The sequence below is a fragment of the Heptranchias perlo genome, chromosome 32 (assembly GCF_035084215.1).
Source record: "Heptranchias perlo isolate sHepPer1 chromosome 32, sHepPer1.hap1, whole genome shotgun sequence".
NCBI classification, from domain to species: Eukaryota; Metazoa; Chordata; class Chondrichthyes; order Hexanchiformes; family Hexanchidae; genus Heptranchias; species Heptranchias perlo.
Window position 1 is genome coordinate 12,647,406 of NC_090356.1, and position 23,196 is coordinate 12,670,601.

General features: G+C 44.9%; 1 protein-coding gene across 5 annotated transcripts in view; it reads right to left on the reverse strand.

Moving 5' to 3' along the window:
• Window positions 1–23,196, reverse strand: part of casz1 (castor zinc finger 1) — a 276,456-nt gene that overhangs the window by 100,190 nt on the left and 153,070 nt on the right. For all 5 annotated transcript variants that reach the window (XM_067970381.1, XM_067970383.1, XM_067970380.1 and 2 more), the window contains exon 4: window positions 18,311–18,422. The gene's annotated coding sequence lies outside the window, so the exon portion shown is untranslated. The remainder of the gene's footprint in view (window positions 1–18,310; window positions 18,423–23,196) is intronic.

A 23,196-nucleotide genomic window follows, 5' to 3' on the forward strand; every position in this document is an offset into this window, starting at 1 on the left:
TTTGCTGCGCTCTATTTTCTCTCATCCGCTCAAACTCGTCACCTCTGTGCGTACTCTTTCAGCTGAGGGGGGGGGGGTCTCCAGTATGTTGTTGGGCTCCTGCATAGTTACCAGTCTCTCAGACATCTCCCGTCAAACTCCAGGTACCTTGTCCAATGGGCACGGAAAGGTTGCCGCACTCTTCCAGCCAGCTGCCCAGATGTAGACGCAGAGGTAGATGCCCAGCTCTTGCTGACGTAGGCTGAACGAGGCTGTCTGTCTGTAACCAGGTGTTTTACTGATTAAGGGCTCAGGCATTCAGTAAACCCTGAGATTTAGACTGATTATTTGCAAAGCTAAGAACAAAATGAACGCCAAGAAATCAGTAAGAAAACTTTTTAGCTCAGAATTTGAAAACCGATCTTTATTCCAGAGGCTTTTACCTGTGATTTTTATTTTCTGAAATCGCAATGAGTTATTCCAGATGCATGTGAAGAAAAATGTTTGTGAGATCTGCTTTCCCCACTTGCCAGTAGGGGTCCTTCACCTCCCTTAGCTGCTCAAACTGTGTACAGGGCACAGGCAGCATGAGGGCTTTCCACAGTCTTAAATCTCTTGGCTTCGTTCTGCAGTCTCGCTTGTTTTATGTTCAAGCCCCCGGCTCTTGCTCCTAAGCCTCAGAGGATCAGGCCGAAGTTTCTCTGCCCTTCTCAACAAAATAATCCGAGATTTGGCCTGTCCCATTTTCTTCCGTGCATCTTCCTCGTGTGGTAGTCTCTAATTCATTCCACACATTCTGTCTGCCGAGCAGCACTTTACTTCCCATCTGCAGGCGGTTTCTGTGATGTCACATGACCCCTGGTCCCTTGGGGTCACAAGTGTAGTCACCGCTTTGGAGTTACTGGTTTTTGGGCCCTAATATACAGCATGAACTCAATAGGGGGCGACTTGACATGTACAATAATGCAACACTTGACATCAGCAATTCAGACCTGATCCATTCTTCGGACCTGTGGGCCAAATACTTAGGATGGTTTATTTTTCAGTAACTACTCCTTGTCAACTGTCCTTGGTATTCAGCAGCGTATGTTAGCAGAATGTCATTGAAACAAAACTGATTGAAAAGGTGTTTGGTTCTCAGGAACCAAGCACCCGTCATTGCTCGAAGGATTAACCCCTTCGGCGCCGAGATGCCCTTTCCGACCTTTAACCTCAGCTCGGGTTGTCCTGTAACATCTTCGATGAGGAGTTTTTTTTATTTGCAAAAGCTCTTTTCCACTGGAAAGCCTGAAATAAGTTGTAATCTTGTCACGCAGTCGGTCAGAGTGCAGCTAGGTTACGGACGTCAGCTCAGAGTCCGTTCCTCAACCTAATTCAAAGTGTTGTTCAGAGCCGTCATCTCAAGATCCCTTATTTCACGCCTCGCGCCTGAAGCCTTGAAATTCTTTTCTAACAATTGGGCGTATTTTCGGGTTTGCGTTTTTCTCCTTGCCGTATCCCCCCGGAGATGCCTCGCTGGCTGCCGCTCATCTGCCTACGTGTCAGGAGAGTAGGGATCAACAGGCACAGGTTTCCTTCACGGCCACTATCAATGCTGCTGTGCCCTCAGCCAACAAAGTCCTCACACCTAGCAGGCTTTCAATGGCTGCTTTCTGCAACCCCCTCCGCCCGCCCCAGAAAGCCATTCGGGGGAACGTTTTGTGAACTGATTCCACCACCGTGGAATAATTAAGGAAATCATAAAATCACGGAAATCTTAACACGGAGAACAGCCATTCGGCCCATCAGGCCTGTCGCCGGAATATTGTCTTTGGAGCTTCCCCAAAAGCTTTGCGAAGTGCAGCTGTGTTGGTAGCCGTGTCCATCAGTAACAGAAAATTATTTTTATGAATGTCTTTAAAAAAATAATAAAATGCCACTTTGAAATGCCTGAGCTGCAAATGAACGCTGGCGTATACTGTAGAGAACATTTTGACGCTGTAATTGACATGAATGCAATTTCACATTTAGTTAAGGGGTTGAAATTCCACTCAAATATGCTAAAGTGTCGGCTTGGCTCAGTTTGTAGCACTCTCATCACAGTGTCAAGAAGGTCGTGGGTTCAAGGCCCACTCCAGGACTTGAGCACATAATATAGGCTGACACTTCATTGCAGTGCTGTGGGAGTGCTGCACTGTCGGAGGTGCCGTCTTTCAGATGTGTCGCTAAACCGATGCCCCGTCTCCCTGCTTAGGTATATGTAAAAGATCCCACAGCACTATTTGGAGAAGGATAGGGAAGTTCTCCCGGTGTCCTGGCCAACATTTATCCCTCAACCAATACCATCAAAGACTAATTAACTGGTCATTTATCTCATTTACTGTTTGCGGAATCTTGCTGTGCACAAATTGGCCACCACATTTGCCTACATAACAACAGTGACTGCACTTCAAAAGTAATTCATTGGCTATAAAGCGCTTTGGGACGTCCTGAGATCGTGAAAGGCACTGTAAAATGCAAGTTCACTCTTTACTGGTATCCCCATAAGATTCTTAAAAAAAAAAGGGCAATTTTCTCCCAAATGCATGCAGAAAAAAAATAGGATTTCAAACTGAAAATACCACATCAGATTCTGTTTGATCCTATAACACAGAGAATAAAATTCCAAGAGGAATTCCAGTATAGCCTGTACAAGAATTCCAGAACCTCTAAAATGCCTATCGGATATTTCAGTGTGTTTGTTGCCACTGGACAGGTTTGAGGATATTTATGCAGTGAGTACGAGCTTCTCAACAAACACAACAGCTGACACCCTGCAACGTATATAAATCCATGCATATTAATTATGTCCTTCTGACAAAAGGTTATACTTTTAAGATAAAAATCAAGGTGAACTGGAAAAAAAAAAGTTTGTTAGCTCTGCTGATAGATATTTGTGCAACTAATTATACTCCCGTCTTAACAGTAACAAAATATTTTTCCAGCCCATTGCCTTCATGTTCTGTCAGGATAGCATTCATTCTCCGAGGCACAGCTACCTACCAAGCAGCATCAGTGAAGCCTCTCTCACAGTCCCTGCTGAAGGATTCAGTCTCTCCCCTGTGCACCGACTTCTCTTCAAAACTGTATTCCTTTTATTTCTCTTCTCTCTTACAACTTTGTGAATAAAGCATTCTGCAAATAGTGCCATTCCCCTACCTTCTGCCTCCCTCCTCCCCTCAGGCACAATGCAACTCCCCCCCCCCCTCCTCTCCCCACCCCTCTCCTCGACCCCAGTGAGTCTGATATTAAACACACAAATATATCCTACGCTCCAGCCCATCGAGCCATCAGCCTCAAACATGCCCTGATTCAGGCCCCACAGGAAGGTCACAACAAATGGTTTTCCGATTCACTGCCTCCGAAATAATTTTGTGTATTAAAACCTGAATCTGCACTTTCTGGCCCGAAAGCTCTCTAATTATTCCTGTGTCCTTGGGACAGACACCAATCCTTCACTGAAACAACCCCCCTCCCAATCTGTTTTCAAAGCATGTCTGTCCTTTATTAAATTGTTTTCTTTTCCACATTATCAGTTACCATGGCGACCTCATCTCTCGGATTATTTGAATTTCATTATATCTATTGATTTGGGAGCATTTCATCTTTTTTATTGTTTTTCTGTCAATTTTCAAAACGAATAACCATCTAATTTGCGTCAGTGCTGATTACGTTTGTCCCTCAATAGAGGTCGGCAGCTGTGCCGGGGAAACAAATCAATGAAAAAACATCATAAAACTCGAAAGTACAATCTCCAGGAAATGGGTGACATTCCACGGTTGCCATGGCGAAGTCATCAAAATTTTGCTTTGTTGTAAATTTTAAACCTGCTTACTTTGGTTAATAATTTATGCAATTTTAGCATTATTTATAAATTTTTTAATAAGAAGCCTGGAGCAAAGTGGCCATTAACAAAACACACAGCTGTCCAATCGCTCGGCACAGATCAATTTCATTTTTATGACATGATAAAATGCTTTTAAAGCAATTTACACAAATATGGAAAATTTTTTAGCGACTTCATTTATTCATAAGGGGGGCAGGAACTCTGTGTAACAAGAAGATGGCCTGGACCTAACTGGAATGGACTGGATGTCCTTCGAACAAGGGCATAAAGTTTCATTTCCAATGCACGCAGTCAAAGGCAATTTGGGATGCACAGTAATATAAAAAAAAACAAAACATTACCATAGCGCTACAGAAAATAACGCTGACAAACCGGCTTACTTGTAGGGGTGTAAATTCACACTGTTTTTAACTACTGAACATTTTTTTCCCGTTAAATAACTGGGAGTTCAGTAGAAAAGCTCAGGCTGCCTCTGGCTGTTTTTATTGGAAGTTTTATTGTGGTGGATGACTTTTAAAAAAAAACGTTGCACTTTCTTTGTGCTTTTTTTTCTCTGCCGTTTATCAAAACAGTATCGTTGACCTGTCTAATGTGTGTGGCATGAGGCTTTCAGCAGCATGGGCCCTGTGACTGAATGGGATGGGTCACTGCTGGAGCCTGCTCTCAGTTTAATGCCCCTCATTCCAAACCCACCCCAAGGTTTCTCCTGAATGCTGGCGGAATAGGCTCGAGGGGCTGAATGGCCTACTCCTGTTCCTATGTTCCTTGTATTTTTCTCCATCTTCCTTTCTCTGCGTGCCCTTCACCCTTGTGCTCCCTAACACTTACCATTGCCACTCTGCCACCAACCGTCAGGTGGTCTGCCAAGCCAATGGTTCACCCTCTAACTTTCGCTCCCTGATCTGAGGCAATCACCTAGCTTCTGGTTGGCATCTTTCCCCATCAGCAGGGCAGTAACTGGCAATTCAGGGGCTATGAATCATGGGCATGATTTGACCACTCGGTGGCACAGAGTATTAATGTGTAGCTCCACTATGCCACCTCAGAATTCTCACTTTCTTAATTTAACGCATGTGGCGTGTCCCTTTGAAATGGAAAGTGGGTGTTACCTGGTGCGGTTGACAGAGTTGTGGACAGCCTGTCTCACTCTGTGGGAGGGTCGACCCCTCACCACCCATTATACTCACTCTCACACCCGTTCTCATCATCCTCACTCTCACACCCGTTCTCATCATCCTCACTCTCACACCCGTTCTCATCATCCTCACTCTCACACCCGTTCTCATCATCCTCACTCTCACACCCGTTCTTACCACCCTCACTCCCACACCCGTTCTCATCATCCTCACTCTCACACCCGTTCTCATCATCCTCACTCTCACACCCGTTCTCATCATCCTCACTCCCACACCCGTTCTTACCACCCTCACTCCCACACCCGTTCTCATCATCCTCACTCCCACACCCGTTCTTACCACCCTCACTCTCATACCCATGCTTGTACATTGTTTCTCAGCTTGACTCAGTTGGTAGCACTTTCACATCTGAGTCAGAAGGTTGTGGGCTCAGGCCCCACTCCAAGATTTGAGTAAATAATCCTGGCTGGCATTTTAGTGAACTGCTGAGGGAGTGCTGCATTGCTGGTGATGCTGCTTTTCAGATGCAACGTTAAATAAAGCCCCGTCTGCCTAATCAGCTGGATGCAAAAACTCCCAAGGCACAATTCAAAGAAGGGCAGTGAGTTCTCTCAGTGAGCTGGCCAATGTTCCGCCCTCAACCAGCATTACCAAAAACCAAGATTAACTGGTCATTCGTCTCAACTGCAGTTTGTGGGATCTTGCTTTGCGTGGTTTGGCTGTGCATTTCCTTACATAACAATAGACTACACTTCAAATGTAATTCATTGAATGAAGTGCTGTGAATTAACCTGAGGATCTGATAAGGTGCTATAAGGGTGCAAGTTCTTTCTTGTGCCCACTCATTCCCATTCTGCTACCCATACCCATTCTGCTCTGATTGACAAATTTATCTTTCTTTCAGCCAGAAGGTGGCATTTCTTTGCCACCGGCAGATAGCAGGAACTGTGCCCACCAAGCTGGATGACCAATCTTGTTACTGCTTTTTCTCCTGAATCTGGCTGTGGGGCCCATAACTGGACTGAACCCATCACATATACAGTTTGGCAGCAAGTGTACAAGGACAGCAATGCCAAGAGAGTGCCTTAGCCACAATGGTATCAGGTCACTCAGCTTGGAGCTCCTCTGCTCCCTCCCACTATTGAGGAATATCAAACACATGAAATGGTATAGTTTACAGTAAAATGTCGTCTAGACAGGAACACTATCTGCCCGTCACATTCATCCAAATACCCACGAATAACGTCAGTGATTCTTCACCTGATTCCTCTAACACTGAGAGGGGAATGATGACTGGGCTACCAAGTGTGGGTGAAGCATATGGACTACGGGTAACTGGAGGGTGAACCAGACCATTGGCACAGATTTGGCAGCGAGTTGTCTGCCTAGGCTCTCGGGGCGGGGGGGGGGGGGGGGACAGGGGGTGAACAGTGTGTGGCACACGTGGGCACTGTACTATTATCCGCTGCAACATGTACCCGATATAATAATCCTGAGATAGGGCAGCTTCCTCAAACCAGAATGTGGCTGTGTCAGGGTGGGTCTGAAATGAGCCAAGCTTTGTTAATGGCCAGCCAGACAATATAGTCTGACAACCCACCTTTTAGTGACATGTGGATGCAATCACTTTCACAAGTTTAAATATCTGCATGTGTCATAGAGCGACTTCCCAGACTCCACAGAAGCTGCCTGACTTGCTGAGTATTTCCAGCATTTTCTGTTTTTATTCCCAGATAACATTATTGCCAGGGAATTTTTTTTGTCAGAAACAGTTTAAAAAGAGTAAGGATTTTAGATTCATGCATCAGCCAGCCTGAAGGGGACATAGGTTTCTTACCACTGTTTTTGAGCTCTGTAAGTGAGCAGAATCAGGAATAGAGTCATTTATGCATTAAGCACGAAGAGGAGAAAACCTTTTCTTAATTCAGGCTGGCTGCTGCTGTGGATTGTTTCTGCAGACCCTTAAAGGCAAAGGGGTCCAAAAGGTCCAAATCCTGCAAACCATGAGCCCAGCTTTTACCAATGTAATGCTGCCCCTTTAAGATATTTCGAACTTAACTGAAATGTGCCCGTGCGATGAGTTCCTGAACCAAGCCAGGAGCCGGGCCCTGGCACAGGGGCGGAGGGGCTGGGAAATAGGTTGTGTGTTAGATATTATCTATAGCAGAGACAACAGGCAGGCACACTTGTGCACTTGCCAGCAAATAGTCAGAGGCCAGCAGGTCACCTGTCTGGCCTCCAGTGTAGGAAACAGTGTGTGGTGCAGAGACCTGAGGAGACGAAGGGAAATTGCAGCACTTCCTGGTTGCATTGCCCTACTGGTGTGTTGATTTTCCTCCTTGCTGTGCGGAACGAATAGTTTTATTTTGGTAATTATTCCCCCGAATTCTCTTCGCCTTAGGGTGCATTTTCACAACACCCTTCCCTTTCAGAACTTTACCCAAGTGATTATTCTTTATGTGGGAGCCAAGACACTGAGTGACAATGCGGATTCAACCTTGGGAGGTATCAGAGCCAAGGCCAACCCTGTCCTTATCCAATATCTACCTGTGAGACTGGGATAGTGGTCAGGAGAGGGAGCCCTGGTTCATGTTTCTCCCCCTTCATTCGCCCAGTGGTGCTGAGGCCAATTGTAGAACTCCAAGTGCCTCCTGGGGCTTATCTTTCGGGCCGTTTGGTCCATTCATTGTAAACCTTTTATGAAAATGTGCTGCGTTAACCCAACTATCTCTCCAAGATATAAAAGCTTCGAAGCAGCCGACTGAAGATTATGATGAAACATGTCAACCTGCAACTCATACGGGACCAAAGGGAACGGTCCCATCAACAGCACCCCAGTGTCTGTTCCACCCTCTGGTTTGGGAAAGGCCGGGAAGAATACTTCCAAGTTCACAGTGGCGCCCATGCTTGAATGGCTTCAGCTCTGCCATTACGGGGTACATTTCCGTCTCTGGCAGAGCGGGTCGCCCGTCCATCGTGGAACCCGCCCGGTATTTCATTCCACTGGTTTCACTCTGCCAGGTTATCATCAAGGCAGTGAAGATGCAAATCTACCCTATGCCTTTACTGTCTATTTTCTTACTTGCAAGCAAGGAAATAAACGACGCAGAGGCTTTAACAAGGTGGCCCACCAGCAGCCGAGCTCGACCTCCCTGCTGCCGCTCCAGCATCACTTCCTCTTTCTCAATCTATCGTGGCTGCCCAACGATGAAGAGATGATTTAATGAGTACATCATTTTGAAATGAAATACCTCAGAAACTATCAACAGAGATTAATATCAAAAACAGTCTGAGGTCTCTCCTTGCATTTTAATGTCACTTCAGTGGTGGCAGCTGGTTTAGACGAGGGAGCTTTGAGGGTTAACAGTCCCCAAGGGGGCTATCAGTGCGAGAGACGGCAGTCACTCTGCTGGTGTTCCTGGCTAAAATTTGACAACTGGCCCCTAACCGACTGGCATCCAACCTTTAATGAGATTACTGCTGATAAACAGACTGCGTCCCTTTTCCCAGCCGCGAAAAGGCTGTGCTCGAATGTCACTAAAAATGAATCCAGTGACAAATCCCGTTGAAAATTGGTCCTGTATTCTGAAAACCAAACTTTTAAACTCTTCCCCGTCCATGTGTGTTTTGTTTTTTGAATGTCTCACACGAGCGTGATTTGCCCCTCAGGCCGATCGCAGGAACCTCCCCACCGTCAATGGATTCTTTCCTGTTGTCATTTTTAACTATCGATTAGGTAGTAGCTTACACTTCACGTCGTGATAAAGTGCTGCTTTGTTTTAAGTTTTTTTTAAAACAGCAACAACTTGCATTTATTTAGCGCCTTTTTAATGTAGTAAAAACGTCCCAGAGCGCTTCACAGGTGTGTAATCAGACAAAAATTTGACACTGAGCCACAGAAGGAGATATTAGGACAGGTGACCAAAAGCTTGGTCAAAGAGGTAGGCTTTAAGGAGCGTCTTAAAGGAGGGGAGAGAGAGAGAGAGAGAGAGGTTTAGAAATTGTGTAAGTTTGGACAGAGTTGGTACTGTACCAGTGGTGATGCGGGATTGTGTCCAACCAGACTGAAATCTCACCGAGTCTCAGGGCATAAAATTGAGAAAAAAACAGCCATAACCTGCAATCCAGCCCATCGTCAATTTTGCTTGTAATGAACTTTAAAGTCCAAAAATAATAATTTTGCCGGCGATTTTAATTGCTTTGGTTTCTTGTGACCATCACTCCCACACGTCACACAGACGCTACATTTTTCCTAAATGCAGCAAAAGGGAAAGGATGAGCCCCCGTCATTTCTGCACTCTGCTGCTTGTACTGGCATCAGGCCAATCTCGAACACACTTCAAATCTGAGGGCTGCAGTGGTGAGAGAAATTTCTGGTTTGCAAGCCAGAAATTGTCTTGCATTAGGGCTTCCAACCCTCCAGGATTGTCCTGGAGACTCCAGGAATTAAAGATTAATGTCCTGGACACTGCTGCTAGCAACACCCGGGAGAAAAAGAATCATAGGGGTATCAACACAATTGTGAATTTTTTTGTTCATTTTCTTTGAGCGCTCTTGTTTATTAGCAATAAAAATATTGAAGGTGGCAAAAAAAGGCCGTTTGACTGGGCAGGGTGGTTGGAAGCGGAAGGTCATGTGATGAAACCTTCAGGAATACGTCCAGTGTTGGAAACCCTATCTTGTATGGAAATGCAATGGGCACCAGTCTTTCTGGTCGACACTTAAACCACCTCAAAGGTGCAATTCTACATAAGGAAACTTTGACGTGAAGATTGTGCGGTTTGAAGCTGCCCTGAATGGGATCATTTCTCTCTGGTCCACCAGTGTCTGCCGCCAGCTAGGATTCTCTAAAGTGCACTCCACATGCTTTTGTGTATGTGGGCTGATCGGCAGCGAGCAAATATTTATAGTAAAAACAAGTGCTTAGGGAAAAATATTGACACACGTAAAAGCAGGGCCCTTTCCTGGGCATTAATATCATTCTGCAATTGGTTTTGGAATCTTGAATTTAATTTTTTTTTAAATGCATATTGATCTGGTTTAAGAGATCCCCCATCGTTTTTTCAATCTCCTTCCCACCCCATGTGCCACGCACCATTTTGATCCATGAGGGCAGGCAGGTGAGCTGATGCCAGGCCTCTGCCAAAGGTGCTGGCGACCAGGTCATGTACAAGAGAGGCCTCGGGTGACTCTCTCCTTGGTCACTTTAGGGGAAGCAACGGACTCTGTTCTGAGAGTCCCTTCCCCTAACCGTGACACAATGCTGAGAGATCAGGAACAGAGGGCACCAGCTTGTGTTCTGCCACTTACTGGCACACATAGTGCCAAAAGGGCTTTTATAAATGTTCCCTCTCAAATTAAATTTATAATTCATTCCCCCTGCTCGTAAGAGTCTCGGGAGAAACAGACGTCACAGGGGCGCGGGGAGAAACAGACGTTACAGAGGCACGGGGAGAAACAGACGTTACAGGGGCGCGGGGAGAAACAGACGTTACAGGGGCGCGGGGAGAAACAGACGTTACAGGGGCGCGGGGAGAAACAGACGTTACAGGGGCGCGGGGAGAAACAGACGTTACAGGGGCGCGGGGAGAAACAGACGTTACAGGGGCCCGGGGAGAAACAGACGTTACAGGGGCACGGGGAGAAACAGACGTAACAGGGGCGCGGGGAGAAACAGACGTTACAGGGGCGCGGGGAGAAACAGACGTTACAGGGGCGCGGGGAGAAACAGACGTTACAGGGGCGCGGGGAGAAACAGACGTCACAGGGGCCCGGGGAGAAACAGACGTTACAGGGGGCGCGGGGAGAAACAGATGTTACAGGGGCCCGGGGAGAAACAGACGTTACAGAGGCACGGGGAGAAACAGATGTTACAGGGGCCCGGGGAGAAACAGACGTTACAGGGGCACGGGGAGAAACAGACGTTACAGGGGCACGGGGAGAAACAGACGTTACAGGGGCACGGGGAGAAACAGATGTTACAGGGGCCCGGGGAGAAACAGATGTTACAGGGGGCGCGGGGAGAAACAGATGTTACAGGGGCCCGGGGAGAAACAGACGTTACAGGGGCACGGGGAGAAACAGACGTTACAGGGGCACGGGGAGAAACAGACGTTACAGGGGCACGGGGAGAAACAGACGTCACAGGGGCCCGGGGAGAAACAGACGTTACAGGGGGCGCGGGGAGAAACAGACGTTACAGGGGTGCGGGGAGAAACAGACGTTACAGGGGCACGGGGAGAAACAGACGTCACAGGGACGCGGGGAGAAACAGACGTTACAGGGGCACGGGGAGAAACAGACGTTACAGGGGCACGGGGAGAAACAGACGTTACAGGGGCACGGGGAGAAACAGACGTCACAGGGACGCGGGGAGAAACAGACGTTACAGGGGCGCGGGGAGAAACAGACGTTACAGGGGCGCGGGGAGAAACAGACGTTACAGGGGCGCGGGGAGAAACAGACGTTACAGGGGCACGGGGAGAAACAGACGTTACAGGGGCACGGGGAGAAACAGATGTTACAGGGGGCGCGGGGAGAAACAGACGTTACAGGGGCACGGGGAGAAACAGACGTTACAGGGGCACGGGGAGAAACAGACGTTACAGGGGCACGGGGAGAAACAGACGTTACAGGGGCGCGGGGAGAAACAGACGTTATAGAGGCGAGGGGAGAAACAGACGTTACAGGGGCGCGGGGAGAAACAGACATTACAGGGGGCGCGGGGAGAAACAGACGTTACAGGGGCGCGGGGAGAAACAGACGTTATAGAGGCGAGGGGAGAAACAGATGTTACAGGGGTAATTTCACCCCCACCTGGGCAGTAATCTGGTGGAGTGGATCGGCCCCCCCCCCGGTGTAGAATACATCCGATGTCTCATCCTATTGAAATCAGGCAGCTTCTACAACAGGCGCATGGTCAGCTCCTCCAGATTATCATCCAGGCGTTGAAGGTGAAAATAACCCCTCACCTCTCTGGAAGTTCCATTTCTCTGCTTTAGCTCAAGGTACCTAATTTCAGGGAAGATGTTGTATCAACAAAATATAATTGTATCTGAGAAAGTGATCTATGTGCCAAACACTCCTTTCTCCAATTAAGAATATTAATTTTTAATAACCTTCATCACATTGTTGATGCAACAAAAACGAGCAGGAAATAAACGATAATAAATTAGAAGCCATCTCGCCTTCACAGGCTGCAGATAATGAAGAGGGAAAGTGATCTCCCGCTGGTAAAGACTTTGCACTTCAAAGTTTTTCTCCAAGAATTGGAAAATTGATCCTATCCGGCACTTATCTGGGTAAAATGGAGCTGAATGCAGTTTCATATAATCTCATTTTAAAAATTTTCTTTTGGAGCCAAGACACAAGGAGAGGTTTGTACAGGTCAGCATAAATTCAATTACATGTCTTGCAAAAAAAACCCTGACGTACCGCACCGCGACACGGACAAGTCACATCGTCCTGGAATCCCGTTTAATCTTCAGTTCAAGAATTTCCAATTTCAGCCCAGTGTTTGTTGGAGCAGTTTTATGTCTGATTCATAGTGCAATGTGTGATGCATTCAAACAGATCATGTAGCAGGCCCCTGTTGGAAACTCTTATCCAATTTAATTTTTTTGAAATTTATATGTATTTTGGTGATTTGACTGTTGAGCTTACGGAGGCGAGTGATGTCAGTGCTGTGGAGCGAAACTCTTTACCCACTTTTGACAACCAGTGGGAGAAATTGGACCTTACTGCGCCCATTTCACGGGCGTATAACGAGCGCAACAAAGGCCAATTTTGGGGACCAACGTCCTGCGCCCCAAGGATGCCTAAAGCAGGCGTTAGGCCCATTGCTTATGGAGAAATTGGGCTACCCTGAGCAGAGCAGGCCCCTGGCACATTACCCACATGACGTTTCCACTTATCTATCCTTATTGCTCCTCTGAATGAGACTGCATGACCAATGACTGTTCCAGCAGGCAGAGCGAGGAGATCCTCATCCCATCAGTCTGGCTGGATTCCAACCCAAGTCCCAGGTGCGAAAGGTCAAAATACTAATCCACTCCACCATCCAGTCCCCTTGTATTACTCTTCTCAAATATACAGGTGATGATTTTTTTATTTATTTATTCATCCCTCAGTTCTTTGATTCAATCAATGCTGTACTTGATCACAAGTTTTATTCAAACATTTGTAGAACCCTAGTTCACTCTCAATTGTTTCTGAGCTGCCACCTGCAGTTAATGGTCACTTTTTCACAGACCTGCGAGCTTCTCAGTACAAGTCAATGGAGCCACATCCTGAAATCAGCGCACTGACAGTATTTGCAGCTCTACCTCCAACACTTGCTGCAGGTTGAGCCAGCTCCACTCTGACATGTATTAGTACATTGATGTGATTGAATTAGGGCAAGACCTTTTCAAACTGTTGATGGAAGAGAACTTGTTATAGCTGATCACAGACAATAATCGTTATTGACCAGAATACACTAAGGTGATTTTGGAAGATGCTGCCAGGCTCCTGAAGACTGACACTGCTAGCCATGCACCCAGATTAAGCAGTCAATTGAGTTCGGATTCTTCGATGGCTTACTTTTTTGTTGATCAGTTTTCTGACTCCTTGCTCAGGTTCTGGTATCTCACACCTCAGTGACTATTATTCATGTGTAAGCCTGGATAGTGAGTGTTGCCATGCTATTTGACTGTAGTGGGCATCACAGACAAACCTGCTCCTGTTCTCACCTGACATCCATACACATGCTGCACTTCCAGCAGGGGCCGCTGGATAGTGATCAGAAGCAAGAACCTGGGTCGATTTCCTCTCCCTAATCTAGGGCTGTTAAAATCCATTGTAGTAGCTCTTATACCTCTGGATGAAATCAATTAACTTAGCCCAGAATGCGAATTGAAAGTGGGACTTTTTGGTCTCTGGCTCAGTCTTCTTTAAAAGCAAGGTTTCAACGTGTCGATTTACAAAAGTGAATGAATTAACCGGGGCTGTGTTGTGGAAAAAACACTTTCCCATTTGTGAATACGGTGTACACGATATCGGTAGTCTGACATACAACTGGTGAATATCCTCCTGGAGGGCAGAGGTCAGCTGGACCTCTTTGGGGTTGAGATGACTTTCAGATGTTGGAAGCTTGAAACCAAGTCAACCCTCCATGGTAATCTGATACCTAAACCAGGCAGGCCCGGTTGGCTTGATATAACCCGTGCGAGCCAATGCCCCAATTGGTAGGTGGTCCCAACTGGACAAACTGCAGGATTTTTACCAGTGCTCTGTACTGGAGGGCAGTGTGGTTTTAATTGGTTAAACTCCAGCAGTATCCCTACTCACTTGGAAGTGGCGGGGGGTTTCTAAGCCTAGGTTCTGCCAACCTGCGTCCAAACCCTTTGGACTAGGGTAAATGGGTTTGTCCTTAAGTGATGGCGTGCACTCCATAAAAGAAACCCTAAAGGCGGATGCAAATTTCCATGTAGTTTGATGCAGAGACTCTTAGATATGGTGATGGGTTTCTACTAGTATCAGACATTTATCTGACGAAGAAAATTGATATTGTCACATACTTCTTGTACATATTAGGATGATTTATTTTGCTATTAAGATTATTGCAAGAAATACTGCTTCTTTGAAGACAGCACTGCAGCAGACTGAATGAATCACTAACATTCCTGAGAGCCTCTCTCTATTCACAGCAGTCTACATTATCCTGAGTGAGTCCCTCTCTCTACAGCAGTCATGATGTTTTGGAGTTGTCCTCTCTGTCAACAGCAGCCCTAATATTTTCAAGTAGCTTCCTTTGATATTTCTGAGTCGCTGCCTTCCTACATTACAACAGTGACCACACTTCAAAAGTACTTAATTGGCTGTAAAGCACTCTGGGACATCCTGAGGTTGTGAAAGGCGCTATATAAATGAAAGTTTTTCTTTCTTTCTTCTTTCCTTGTGCTAACTTTTCCGCGGTATATCCGGCATTCAAAGGCAAAACTGTTCCTCTAGGCTATTCCTTGACCTGTGCACACTCCTGGCTGCCGGTTTTAGTGATGTACAACCGGTACTTGGGAGAAAAAATGGGGAGAAATCCCACCCAGCTGGAATTCTATCCACGTTGGTCCAATTGCCTGGCAATGTCCAGCTTAGGGCAGACACATACAGTGACGGTAGAATCATAGAAAGGTTACAGCACGGAAGGAGGCCATTTGGCCCATCGAGGCTGTGCCGGCTCTATGCAAGAGCAATCCAGTTAGTCCCACTCCCCTCCCCTATCCCCGTAGCCCTGCAAATTTTTTCCTTTCAAGTACTTATCCAATTCCCTTTAGAAAGCCACGATTGATTCTGCCTCCACCATCCCCTCGGGCAGTGCGTTCCAGATCCTAACCACTCGCTGTGTAAAAAAGTTTTTCCTCATGTCACCTTTGGTTCTTTTGCCAATCAGCTTAAACCTATGTCCTCTGGTTCTTGACCCTTCCGCCAATGGGAACAGTTTCTCTCTACTTATTCTGTCCAGACCCTTCATGATTTTGAATACCTCTATCAAATCTCCTCTCAATCTTCTCTGTTCCAAGGAGAACAATCCCAGCTTCTCCAGTCTATCCACGTAACTGAAGTCGCTCATCCCTGGAACTATTCTAGTAAATCTTTTCTGCACTGTCTCTAAGGCCTTCATATCTTTCCTAAAGTGCGGTGCCCAGAACTGAACACAATACTCCAGTTGTGGTCAAACCAGTGTTTTATAAAGGTTTATGACTTCCTCGCTTTTGTACTCTATGCCTCTATTTATAAAGCCCATGATCCAGTACGCTTTTTTAACCACTTTCTCAACCTGCCCTGCCACTTTCAATGATTTGTGCACGTATACCCCCAGATCTCTCTGATCCTGTACCCATTAATTTATATTGCCTCTCCTCGTTCTTCCTACCGAAATGTATCACTTTGCATTTTTCTGCATTAAATTTCATTTGCCACGTGCCCGCCCATTCCACCAGCCTGTCTATATCCTCTTGAAGTCTATCACTATCCTCCTCACTGTTCACTACACTTCCAAGTTTTGTGTCATCTGCAAATTTGGAAATTGTGCCCTGTACATCCAAGCCCAAGTCATTAATATATATCAAGAAAAGCAGTGGTCCCAGTACAAATACCCGGGGAACACCACTGTACACTTCCCTCCTGTCCGAAAAACAGCCATTCACCACATCTCTCTGCTGCCTGTTACTTAGCCAATTTTGTATCCATGCTGCTACTGCCCCCTTTATTCCATGGGCTTCAATCTTGATAACAAGACTATTGTGCGGCACTTTATCAAATGCCTTTTGAAAGTCTATGTACACCACATCAACCGCATTGCCCTCATCTACCCTCTCTATTACCTCATCAAAAAACGCTATCAGGTTAGTTAAACACGATTTGCCTTTAACAAATCCGTGCTGGTTTTCTCTAATCAATCCACACTTGTCCAAGTGACTGCTAATTTTGTCCCGGATTATTGTTTCTAAAAGTTTCCCCACCACTGAGGTTAAACTGACTGGCCTATATTTGCTGGGTTTATCCTTACACCCTTTTTTAAACAAGGGTGTCACATTTGCAATTCTCCAGTCCTCTGGCACCACTCCTGTATCTATAGATGTTTGGAAGATTATAGCCAGTACCTCCACAATTTCCACCCCTACTTCCCTCAGCAGCTGAGGATGCATCCCATCTGGACCAGGTGACTTATCTACTTTAAGTACAGCTAGCCTTCCTTTTTATCAATTTTTAGCCCATCCAGTATCCTTTACTGAGACTCTGGCAGCATCTTCTCCCTTGGTAGAGACAGATGCAAAGTACTCATTTAGTACCTCGGTCATGCCCTCTGCCTCCATGAGCAGATCTCCTTTTTGGTCCCTGATCGGCCCTACCCCTCCTCTTACTACCTGTTTACGTGCCTATAGAAGACTTTTGAATTCCCTTTCATGTTGGCCACCAGTCTATTCTCATACTCTCTCTTTTCCCCTCTTACTTCCTTTTTCACTTCCGCTATGAACTTTCTATATTCAGCCTGGTTCTCACTTGTGTTATCACCCTGACATCTGTCATACGCCCCTTTTTTTCTGCTTCATCTTACTCTCTATCTCTTTTGTCATCCAGGGAGCTCTAGCTTTAGTTGTCCTACCTTTCTCCCTCGTGGGAATGTACTTAGACCGTACCTGAACCATCTCCTCCTTAAAGGCTGCCCATTGTTCAATTACAGTTTTGCCTGCCAATCTTTAATTCCAATTTACCTGGGCCAGATCTGTTCTCATCCCACTGAAATTGGCCCTCCTCCAATGGAGTATTTTTACTTTAGATTGGTCCATGTCCTTTTCCATAGCTATTCTAAACCTTATGATACTATGATTGGTAATGGTCAACTCTGGCCTGAAACCTGGCTCCATCTCCTTAAGACAAGCTGAAATGCTGACCTATGGAGATGATACCTTGGAGTAATCTAAATGGCAACCATTCTGAATACCTCATGGAGCATCACCTCCACATCAGCGGCCATCAAACAGCAAGCTAGTTGCTCGGCTGCTCCTTCACTTGCCTGCTAACTCATGCTTGGATTTCCTTTCCCTTCAGTTGTGACTCACTCTTCTAATCCCTTGCCCCTCTGCCTTGGCAAAAAGTCTGATAAGGGGTTGAAATGCCTTTTGTGGCTCCCCAAAAGTTTTCAGAATTTTTGTCAGCCTATTGTGACACTTCCCCTTTAATGGTCCCCATTCCTTTAATTTCAGTTGCACCCAATTTTCCACTCACTGTGCTAATGAATTAACCACGGAAAATTGGCTGCAATCAGCACATTTCCATTTGAGTTTGTCTAAAAACCCAACAGTCATTCCAATCCAAACTACACCAAAAGTAGAAAACCCAGCCTCTAATTCTCTGCACGAGCCCATGCTCCCAAGATGATACTATTGCCACGTTAAAGCTGTAAATTGCAGGTTACATTTACCTGTCATTTACAGGCCTACACTTAAAACCTCTACAACAATAAATCGACACTGTCATCAATTCAAAAACTGAGGAGACTTACAGTTTTCTTTTAGAAACTATTTACATTTTACTGAGATAATTTGTTCACTATTAGCCCCAGTTTAAGGTCATCATGGACGGTCACAATCATTGGTTGGCTAATTTGGATTATTTGAGACTGACCTGATAAGTAATGAACAGCTCATTAGAAAATGGATCTGTCTCATTTTTCTTTAAATTTAGAATTAAAATTGAAATCTTTGGCAAACATTCAGCGTCCTCTACACATAATACAATGCCAGTTTAGGATAAATAATAAATAATAAACAAATCAGTGTGATTTAGTTACCTGCTCACCACTGACTTCCGAAATGAGCCTAGTTCTTGGTTTACTTCATTCGACATGGGCCGGACAGACTGTGAGGCGTGTGTTCCACTGCAATCAGATCATACACTGTGGGCTGGAGAGAGAGGCACTTTCAACTCAATTGCACTGATAGAGGAACACAGTCAAACCCTGAGATAAACTTTTCTCTGACCAAAGGACATCTTACTTCTCTTGAACTGAGAATTTGGTCCAGAATGATATCAGGATCATAGGTCTATCCTAAATTATTTGCGCTTTTACTAAATGTAGTAGAACTGACAGAATCTGACAGTCGACATGTTTGATGTCCAGATGTAAATTATTTCATTGCATTTATCAGGTGGTAAAGAGACGAAAACTTTTTAACAAACCTTTTTGCCTCATCTTTAAAGGAGCACTGAACTATGGAAAGGTTTTGAGCCAAACCTTTTGATTGGTGTAAATACACAACGCAATGATGTCATTCATATCGATCCATGTTACCGTGGCACATGTGTATGACATCATCACAATGAGCCTTCTCTGACTCCTCAAGCAGTGAAGGTTTACAACGTACTTTATCATCAGAACACCACCCTCTTTCGTTTCTTCCCCCAAAAGCCAAGGATGCAATTTGCTCTCCGGTCCCAACATCACCATGGAGAGGGTGCAGAGGAGATTCACTGGAATGGTGCCAGGGATGAGGGTCTTCAGTTACGTGGAGAGACTGGAGAAGCTGGGGTTGTTCTCCTTAGAGCAGAGAAGGTTGAGGGGAGATTTAGAGGTGTTCAAAACCATGAAAGGTTTTGATAGAGGAAATAAGGAGAAACTTGCCAGTGGTAGAAGGATCAGTAACCAGAAGACACAGATTTAAGATAATTGGCAAAAGAACCAGAGGTGAGACGAGGAGAATTTTTTTAATGCAGTGAGTTATGATGATCTGGAATACATTGTTTGTGATGGAAGCAGATTCAATAATAACTTTCAAAAAGGAATTGGATAAATACTTGAAAGGAACAAATTTATAGGGCTATGGGGAAAGAGCAGGGGAGTGGGGCTAATTGGCTACCTCTTTCAGAGAGCCGGCACAGGCACGATGGGCTGAATGGCCTCCTCCCGTTCTGTATCATTCTATGATTCTATGGTCATGTGGCTGCATGGATGTGGTTCAAGTTGCCATACTCTCCCTCTCCCTCCTCTGGCTCATATCGTCAGCCCTCTCAGGTGGATGTAAAAGATCCTATGGCACTATTCAAAGAAGAGCCAGGTATCCTGGCTAATATTTATTCCTCAACCAACATCACTAAAACAGATTTTCTAGTCATTTATCTTGTAGTTGTTTGTGGGATCTTGCTGTGCGCAAATTGGCTGCCGTGTCTTCCTACATTACAACAGTGACTGCATCTCAAAATATACTTCATTGTCTGTAAAGCATTTTGGAATGTCCTGAGGCTGTGATGGCGCTATATAAATGCAAGTCTTTCTTTCATTCTTATAGCTCACACCTTCCCCATATACCATAGTCAAGACTGACATTTCAACACAGAAATCACGGAAATTTGAACACAGAAGGAGGCCATTTTGGCCCATCGTGCCTGTGCCCCTGGTAGCTCCACATCAGTGCCATCAACTCTCGTCCCAATTTCCCCGGAGCCTTTAATATTTTCCTTCAATAATTTATCCAATTCCCTTTTAAACAATGTGATTGAATTAGTTTCAATAGCCACTTGTGGTAATATATTCCATATTCTAATAACCTTTTGCATGAAAAATTTACTCGAAACTCCCTCTTTATGCTTCTAGTATTAATGCTAAGTTTATGCCCCCTTATTTCCAATTCACTGACCAGTGGAAATAATCTTTCACTCTTTCAAAGCCTTACCTATTCTATAAAGCATTTGGACAGTTACATGGGTAAGATGGGTATAGAGGGATATGGGCCAAGTGCAGGCAATTGGGACTAGCTTAGTGGTATAAACTGGGCGACATGGACATGTTGGGCCGAAGGGCCTGTTTCCATGTTGTAAACTTCTATGATTCTAATTTTGAACACTTCTGATTAGATCACCCATTAGCCCTCTCTGCTTCAGTGAATGCAGCCCTAGTTTTTCCAAGTCTCTGACCATAACTATATCCTCATAGTACCATCCTAACATGTGGGAGACAGCAGCGCAAATACATGTCCTCCCACTCAGTGACAGACCATGTTGGAGCAGGAGTGCAATGCCCTGGTCTTTCACACAAACTCTAACCCCCTCCCCAAAGAAAGAGGAAGGGTATCTGACTTTTAAAATGCTGAGGAGTGACAAGATTTCGTCTTTCACTTTTTCATACAAATTATATTCTGTAAAATCATTAGGGAAGATTTCCTTTTTGTCTTGTGCGTGGCAAAAGCATAATTATATTTCTTTTAAATGCGTTTATAATTACACTATGAGATGGCACACAGAGAAAATGTTCCCCATTGTCCCACATCTTTCAGAATACAAGGACATCAAAGTCCCGAGCAGACAAACGGTAACATACACTGACTACAGGGGGAAAAAAAAATCAAACCCAACCTTTGTGCAAAAATATCCATATACAGAATGCTTCGGGGGCTTAAAGGGACGGTTTGGTTTTTAATCATTTCCAGAAACAAGCTGTGTGACAAACATGTCCCTTTAAATAAGAACCAGGGGAAAGTTCCACTCTTTCTGATTCTTTGGTGGATAATAGGGGGTTAAGACCAAACTTTTCAGAATTTCCCTACCCCAGACTAGGAGAGCACTCGAGTGAGACCAGAATTGATTGGTGATTTCCCATCACAATAGTGCGCCTCCCTCCACCAATGGGTGGAGTGCCGGCTGGGAGGAGAGAGAGGGACAGTGGTGGTTTGGTTCTTCCTGCCCCATGACTGGGTGATCCAAGGCCACCGACTCCAACCATTAACCAAAGAGGGGCAATCTGAAGGACTTTAAAACTGGGCCTATACAGCAAAGCCAAATCATTTCACTGAATCTCCTAGCAACCCTTGTCAAGAAGTAATTCAGTGTCTCCCAACACTCCTGAAGGAGCTGGAGAAAGCAGTTAGAGGGGAGGCTCCAATCTTTGTATGGATGACAATTAACATAAAATATTGACTTGAGAAAATTTGCAAAACCAATATTTTTCCAGTTTGTTCAATAGGGATTCGCTCCAGAGAAAATCGGAATTGCCACAGGATATTTAAGCAGCCAGTGCCTTCGGATAATTTGGGAAAGGTTTGAAAAAAAATCACAAATCACACATATTTTTGTTGAGACTGCAAATATATAACAGTATTATGCACCAGAATTTTTTTCTTTTCTATCCTTAGTCACCCTTTTGTAGGAAAAAAATCCGCTCCTTTTTCTTGTTACAATTTTGTTTTGTTGATAAACTATGGATGGCTGAGCTGACATTCACAGTGACTTCCACTGGTTTGAAGGGTTGTGAACAGTGGCATCAGGTACTTACAGGAGGAGGCTGACCTCCCGTCCCTCAGAAATGTTACAGATTGCTGCATAATGTTTGTCCTTAAAACCATTTAAATAAAAATCATTCAGGGAATAAAAAAAGTGTTACTTGCACTGTGTAAAAAATATTATTAAATGGTTCTCAAATCCCTTCGCTCCCTTGGGTTCCTGGACCTCTTTTTTTTTGTGATCCAGAATTAGCAGATTTTCTATTAGAATGTTAGAAAGTCAGCTAATTTTTTTCTTTTGAGGGCGGGAGAAAGAGAGAGAGGGAGAACGAGGGAAAGAGGCTTATCTGCGCTAATATCACTGTAAGGTAGGTACAAGCTGTCTGGAGTCCTGTCAAATGCGTTTTACAGAGAGCTTAAGCACAAAAAAAAACGCCACACACGAGGCTGTCAGGCAAATTAGATCTGAAAGCTGACAATTTCTGACCATATTTCCTTGATTATTTCTAACAAATGCGCACCAGCCACTGTAAGGAGATTAAAGTGACACAAATGTCCCGAGTGGGAGGAGGGAGGGCACCGAATTCAGGTCACCCCCATTCGCACCCCCACCCCGGTTTGACAGAGCCATATCGCTATCCAATCCAATAAAAATCCAACCCCCCCCCCCCCTCCTTCCTTCCTTTGGCTTTAATTAATTTTACAGCGAGCTCGCTTAATTACTTTCAATCAAAATCCGCTCTCCATCACAAAATTAGAAATGGTTCAACTCCATTAGTCTAAATTCTTCATTTACATATACAAAGACTGTCAGTTTCCCCACTTGCAGTAGATGAGATGGCTTGTTTTTTTTTCTTAGCTTGATCTATTCTGCTAGTTTTTTTTTTCCTCCCTGAGATTTCCAGGACGTCCTTTTTTTTTTCCTTGTGTGTTCTTTGTAATAACCCCATGGATAGTGACTGAAATGAATTTAGCCCTGATTTAATTTTGCTCGTTAAGAATGATGTCAGCACAATAGATTAACCACCAGTAAATCCAGCACATTCACCCAAAATAAGTTTAACAGATAATCCTGCATGACGTCTGCAAAAAACGTTATATCTTGTCCCCCACTCTGCAAAAACATTTATTATAAACTCCCCTGACTGCAGCTGTTGAAACCGATCAGTGTTATTTCGCTCAATTTTAGCGGGGAAAAGAAACGCGCGGAACTTGACTGAAACTTACGAGAATGAATTTATTTAAAGGGACTCCCACCGTCCGTTTTATTTTATAGGCCAAAATTAGTGGCGTGGAACTCTTTAACCGGCAAAGGATTTGTTGCCCTTGCGTGGCTCTGCACCAGTCTGAGGCCGGCACTGTCACCGCTTCCTTACAGGCGAGGTTGCACCATCGCACTTTTTAAACTGTTTGTACAATGTCACCTAGAAAATGTAACAGATATTTATGTTACTAATGTTAACCC